This window comes from Ipomoea triloba, chromosome 12 (assembly GCF_003576645.1).
Source record: "Ipomoea triloba cultivar NCNSP0323 chromosome 12, ASM357664v1".
Taxonomy (NCBI): Eukaryota; Viridiplantae; Streptophyta; class Magnoliopsida; order Solanales; family Convolvulaceae; genus Ipomoea; species Ipomoea triloba.
The window spans coordinates 22,792,236-22,799,822 of record NC_044927.1 but is presented as its reverse complement, the minus strand read 5'-3'; the positions used below and the strand labels follow the sequence as shown (position 1 = coordinate 22,799,822).

Sequence of the window (7,587 nt, the reverse complement as noted above, 5' to 3'; positions counted from 1 at the left end):
ACGGTCACCCGGTCCGTCGGCCGCATGATCGGAAGCAACACACCTTGTGGATTGGAGGCTCACGAGCGCAACAGTTGCTTGATGTGACGACCGACAACTTTACGGGAACAAGGGATCCGTGTTTTCATCACCTCGAGTAACTCAACCACTTCGAGCAAACCGATGCGCATTTTGCGGAGTGACAGCCCATATGCCCTCCACTTGCATATCAGACACCATGTGCATAGTGAATCCACTTTGTATAAATATAGGGCTAATTCCCCTCGCTGGGGGGGAGGATAACTCATCAGTACTACACTAATACACTTGTGATTTGCTCATTCGTCTCTCTTGCTCTCTCCTTGTTACTGTTCGTCACCCGTAGAGCGATATAGCTTCTTACCGCTCAGTCGTCAACCGGTAGAGCGACCGATTGACCGGCCGAGCGGCATCCTTCACCACACGTAACACACGTGTTCGTAGCGTAATCGTAGGCCCGTTTACATTTACGCTATCAGCTATATAAACACAAATGTATGTGTCTCAGATGGAAAACACAATTGCATAAAATATTAAATGTATTATGGTTATATTGTGACTTTGTGAGGTAAAAAGAAGAAATTAAAACATATACTATTAATTTTATGTATTTGATCAAACTTATTGCCTTCTAGATGTATAGTTAGATGTGATAATAGCCCACTTTTATAATGAAATAATTAATTAACCTAACTCTTTAATTTATAAATATTGAATGGATCAAATAGTTGAATTAAATTAAACCTTAAGGTGTGTTTGGTTCGCACATGGGAATCGGAATCGGAATTGGTATGGGTATTAAATACTTGGTAAGGGTAATGGGTTTTGGTGAAAGTGTTTTGCATGTTTGGTAGTAGAGTAGAATGTGAATGCTTATTAAATAAGGGTATGGATTTTTGAATTAATTAATGAGGTATTCCAAACCCATAATAATATTCTAAAAACCTATCAACCAAACAATAACAATCACTTTGATACACATACCTTATACCAAAACCCGTCAACCAAACACACCCTTAGTGTATACTAATACATGATATGACCTTAGTTGGGTATGGACCAGGACGGATCTAGAGGGAGGGGCAATGGAACCTATATATATGCTAATGTTTCATTGAGATCACCAGCTCTCATGAGACCGTACGTGGGAATTGATCATAGCGTTTTAAATGACAAGATCTATGGTTGATATTGAAATTCTAATGCTTTCCGAATCCTAATGTTAAGACTAAGGGTGTGTTTGGTTGGGGGGTTTAGGCATAAGGTATGGGTATGAAAGTGATTGTTAGTGTTTGGTTGATAGGTTGTGTGAATGTTACTATGGGTTTGGAATACCCCATCAATGGCAAAACCCATACCCTTATGAAATAAGGGTTTCATCTCCCTTCATCATTTCTTCCCCAACTATTAATAATCATTCCCATTCCACCCAACTACCAAACATGTTAAATACTTTCACCAAAACCCATTACCCTTACCAAGTATTTGATACCCATTCCGATTCCGATTCCCACGTGCGAACCAAACGCACCCTAAGTCTATGTTTGGCAAACTTAGCTGAAAAGGTAGCTGAAAGCTGAAAACTAGCTGAAAATTGAAAAGCTATAAGCTCGAAGCTAAAATCTAAAGAGCTGTTATACTTAAAAGTGTTTGGTAAAATTAGCTTTTTGATAAGCTGATAAATGTAAAAAAAACTTAAAAGAACATCTTCATACAATTTAAATAATTTTAAATTTAAATAGGTTTGTTTATATATTAAAATATAAAATAATGAAATCAATATATTTAAATAAAATATAAAGTCAGAACATATATTTAAAAATATATAAAGTAAAAAAAAAATATTTATAATTCATAAGATTAGTTCATACAAAAATTAATGTTCAAACATAAATATCAAACTGAAATTACAACCAAACATAATGAAAAAAAATGTCAAAAGGGTTTTAATTGAGAAGGGTAAAGGATGTCATTTATTTAAAATAATAAGGATAAAGATGAAAAAAGTTAAAAAGTTACTAGCTTATTTTGAAAAGCTACCCCAAATAGCGTTTCAAAATAAGCTCTTATTTTAAGCTACTAGCTTATTTTGAGAACATTACCAAACAGAGCTTATAGCTTATTAGTAGCTTAAAATAAGCTATAAGCTCTGCCAAACAGAGCCTAAGATTATGGAGTAAACAACAGTGCTCAGTGGCAAAATAGAGAAACCATATGCACACCGCGTCACTGCACAAGGTAATTCTTGGATTTTCTCCATATAAATACACATAAATAAAAATCCAAAAACAAGAAATAAATCTAAACTTTTAAGAACAACAAAATCGAAGGACAAGAGTAGTCTTTACGGACTCATGGGGTAGATGGTCTCATATGATGATCATCACTCTCTATCTCTCTATCATATATATATATATATATAGATTAGATGTTGAAGTAGTTTAGTTGGTTGTTTTTTAACATTTGATATCATATATGTTATAGGATTAGGCCTACCAACAATATAATACTTTTCTTTATTTCAGTTTTTTTTTTACCCCTTCACAAGAGGGGAGGGGCTTTATTCTAACTTTTTTTTTTTCTTTAAAAAAAAAAAAAAAAACCTTTACAAGGGGAAGATAATATATTTGTAATTTGTATCAAATTTTAATATTTTGTACTAGACATTTTTGAATTCATCATTTGAACTTTTCTACCACTCAAAAAAATTCCTGTATTTAGATATTGCAAGTGAAGCTTCATTGGAAATGGCAATGAGAAAAGCTGTGTTTTTCCACTTGCAGCAGATAGTCTTGTTAATGTTTACTATTTTTTAGTGTTGACAATTTTTTTTTTTTTATAAAATCTTGTGTATTTGTTTAAATTATTTTATAGAGTTTTAATTCTTACCAAATTGTTGAGAAATTATCTTTCTGCCTAAAAGGTTGAATCCACTGCGTCTCGACCTGACAAAACATTTAGGAAAGAGTAAATACCCAAAATGGTCCCTCGACTATAGCATAATTCACAAATTGGTCATCGACTATTGATTGAACCCAATTAAATCCTCAACTATTCAATTTTTATCTAATTTAGTCCTCCGTCAATTCATCAGTCTAAAACATGTTAACTCTAAGGTCATATGCGTAATTTCACCATGTCAACCTCCAAAATCACCCACTGCCTCACTGTTCTCCCACTCCGACTGCTTCGCTGCTCCTCTTCTCTTCTTCACCATTGCCTCCGTCCTCTCATACTTCACCTCCCACCCTCCCAGTGCACCAAGAACCTCCCCGTGACCCTGCATTTGGCCGGTGTATAACACACCCCCACCGCAGGTGTAGTAAATACCCTCGCAAAGATTGGTGATTTCAACGGGGAAGCTCGGGTCCTGGCCGGCATACCACGCGTTCACCAGCGGGTTCGTCGAGAGCTCAACAATCTTGTCAGCAATCACACTTATCATCCCATCAACCCGATGTTTCCGTTAGGGGATTTTAGGGGTTTCAGATTCGGAATGTAGTCGGGTATGGCGAACAGTATGTGCAGATTCCTAGGCATAATTTAGCGGAGTTTCTTACCTTGGCGTACGACAGCGTGTAGTCGACGATGGACGGGAAGGTGAAGTAATGGGAGCCGCAAACGGATAGCGTGCCTCCTTGACGATAAGGCACCGCGACAATAGATTTAATCGCAGATTGGACCTTAGCTTAGTGAGGGACTTGCAGGGGGAGTAAAACCCGTCGTTCTTCTCAGTGCCAAGGATCACATTCTGGGAAATATTGGCGTCGATCTGAGCTCTGTTTTCCACAACCATGGTTCTCTCTAGCGACGGCGATGGCTGCCTTAGCTGACCAGGCGATCACTGTTCTCCCTGGCGGTGATGGAGTCAAAAATGCAAAGGGAGATAATAGACAATAGAAAGATGACGTATCAGGTCTTAATGTCAATGAAATTACGGATATGACCTTAGAGTTAACAGGTTTTAGACGGATGAATTGACGGAGGACTAAATTAGGTAAAAATTGAATAGTTGAGGGTTTAATTGGGCTCAATCAATAGTCGAGGACTAATTTGTGAATTATACTATAGTCGAGGGACCATTTTGGGTATTTACTCTTTAAGAAAATATAAATCATGGTAATTTTGCTGAACACAGAAAGTAAACATTTTCTTAATGCACATAATGAGAAATTATCTCGTCAAGAAATTTGCTTGAATTCGGAGAGGAAATTAGCCTACAATTTTGTTCAAAGGATTTCTTTAAAAAAAAAAAAAGAAAAAAAGAAAAAAAGGTTACTATTGAAATTAAATAGGTCCCAACTAGAATCAAGGAGTGTTCTATTTTACATGGGAGAAATCAAACTAATGAGTACTGACTCCACAAAATTAAGGATTCTTTATTTGTGAAAAGTCTTTATATTAATTGAAATATGATTGCTGTCATAGGAATGTATGGATTGTGTGGATTCTTTATTTGTGAAAAGTCTTCATATTAATTGAAATATGATTGTTGTCATAGGAATATAATGTATGGAATTTAAGGTGGAATTTTAGGGCAAGGATTCACTTACTGGTTATACAATAGGAAAGTATGAATAAGAAAGAGATATGATTGAGGAGGAGTTGTCATTAGCCCCTTCTTCAAGAGATCCACTATGAATCTTGGACCCTCATGCAGTCATGGTACATAATTGTTATACCATGGTCTGGGATCCACATTTGTCATTGCATTGTGAATCTTTATCCAAAAAAAATATTCAGATTATGTGTGTGAGATTGGTTTTAATACCAAACTGAAGCATGTGTTTAATTTCAACCAAAAGTTTAAGTTGATAGTTGGATTGCACATTTACGTTTATATATTATAAATTATAATGCACTAACTGTGTATAATGTATATGGATGTTTTAGTTTTTAAGTTATTCATAACGGCATAGGATCTTGATAACATTCGGTGAGATGGGTCAAGTCGAGTCGGGTCAATAATTAAATGTAATATTTATAGTAGCAAATGTAATACGTAGTACTAAATCATGAATAAAATGTTTGTTACTTATAAGAGAAAACATAATACTTTTAAGGACAAATGTAATATGTTTATATTTTGATACATGTAAAAGTATTATTTTTTCATCAAAAGAATTATATTTCTCTTATAAGTAATGTTGCACTTATGAAGGAAAATGTAATACTTTTTTCTTATAATTGTAATCAATTAGTTAATGGTTTTTTTCTTATTGTGTGATTATATTGAAACTTTTGTTTATACTCATAAAAAAACTTCGTAAAATTTTTAACGTCTATCAGTGTATGTATAGAGAATGAGTTATTGATTCGGTCTTCTTAGACTAGTTTATCTTCTTGTGGTCATTTGTTGAAATTTACTCAAAATACACTATCAAATAGTTGCTACAAGATTTCTCATAAATCTAAGAATGAGCTATTGAAATGAATAGAGATTTTCTTTGTGATCAAGGATAAAATAATTGAACTAACCATTTATTCCAATCGATTAGTGCATACGCACAATTCATATTTTCAAATTAACAATAAAGACTTTGGAGCATGGTACTATGGCATGGAAAAGAAAGTAAAAGTAGATATGCAAGTTCAACACGTTATTTGCACATTAATCATTTACATTATGACTCATAATTTTTAGGCTTCACCTGAGGTCGGCAATTATTGTGTTGACCATATTTACCATAACAAAAAATATATATTTTAAATATACAAAAATACATTAATGTACATTATACAAAATAATATATTTTTAGTACTCAAATAATTTTTTTTTTAAAATACAATGTACATTTTTAATAGATTAATTAAAAGTATATTAATTGATATTCTATCATCCTCACCTCACTAGGCAAAGCAAAAGTGATAGAAACATTCTAATTTCTAGATGCCTAGCTAACCGGCATTATATTGCTGACCCAAACTGGGGTTGAATTATTATATTGATTCTGTCCATAATATACATTATATTTTTTAGTTCTTGTCTATGAAATTTTTTTAGACAACTTATTACTGTCTTTTTAAGAAATTTTTTGGGGCAAGAAGGTATTTTGTGTTGGTTATAATTGATGTTAAGATTCTTTTTTTTTTTTTTTTAATTTTTTTCTGCAAGTTTAATTTGAAAAGGCACTATAACATCATTTTTACGGAATATAGCATTGATTTTAAATAGGAAATAAGATAATATTTCCAGACTTACCTATAAAAGTTACATTACCATTGCACATGTTAAAATCACTTTTACACTTGAAATTTAAACGTTTTTATGTTAAAGACTTTGGAGTTTGGAGTACGGCGTTGAAATGATGAGAACTGAATATTGTATTGATTCAATTGAACAATTACAATGATGAGGAATAGGAGATATATATACTAGGGAGTCTCAGGTAGAGTAGGATAGCTAGTCCTAACGTGACTCAAACTCAGAGAGTCCTAATACTCCCCCTCAAGCGCAGGGTAAACTACTAACCTGAAGCTTGTCCCTAAGAAAAGAAAATCTAGGACTAGGTAAAGCTTTTGTAAAGATATCAGCTAATTGATCTGTTGGGAAACAGTTCTCGAAATACCCAAGAAAATGGACGAAAATAGAAAATCCACTAAAACAAATATTACAAGAAAAAATAATCCACGAAGGATTACAACAAAAGAAAAACAAGGAAATTCCAAGAATTTAAACCTACAACAAAGGTTAGATAAACCTGGAATACAGGGACGGTGTATAACGGACTTTAGGGTAGTTGTAAGCACGAGTCGTGTTGTCACTATCCTTAAAACCTTATTTGCCGCTTCCCGAGGTGCTGGAACGTTGCGGCCTAGGCTTCCCAGGATAAAACGTGCTACGATCCGCCGTTTGAGCACTCAAACTTGGACCCGGCGAACGAGAACGTGGGATGAACACAGGTGGCTAGAAAGAAGGAGAGCAGAGTTTCGAGGTGGAAAATATTTCGTGTATATCACGTATATGTTCTACTCATTCTATCCTAAAATCTGCTGCTCACCTGGAAATATATAGGAGATGAAGGATTAATGGCATTTATCATGGCATTCATTCCTGGCAAGGTAACCTCCACCCACTAACCAAGTATTAACTTTGCCATTAACATGAAATTAACTCTAAAAAAAATAAATATTGGAATTAATCTGAAATTAATTCCGTAACATATTGAGTTAATCACTTGAACGGTCACATTGGAAGTGAACCGTTTTGGCCAAAGTCTCTTGCGAGAGGTTATTGCAGTTACGCGCGGAAGATCGCCTTCGAGAGGTGACTCAGAGCTACGATTGATCGAATTGTGCAAGGTTCAAGAGTTCAACTCTTAGCCGCAAGATATCGATCGGTGCGACCAGGAGATCACCGCTATTGCAAGCTTCCATCGCAACTACACTTCGAGACGTCGTTCGTGAGACATCAAGTGATGTCTCGAACTGCCGTGCCGCGAGACTATGTCTCGCGCGCTGCAGCCAATTTACCGGACGACATTTGTGCCCGCAAGTGCCGGCGCACACAAGTTCAAGCCTTTCGAACTCATTTTTGGGATTTGATTTGCACCCCCCCCCCCTGCGCGC

The 7,587-nt window shown here is 35.1% G+C and overlaps 1 pseudogene; it reads right to left on the bottom strand.

Moving 5' to 3' along the window:
- Nucleotides 1–3,157: 3,157 nt before the first annotated feature.
- Nucleotides 3,158–3,814, bottom strand: LOC115999535 (annotated as a pseudogene).
- Nucleotides 3,815–7,587: the final 3,773 nt, after the last annotated feature.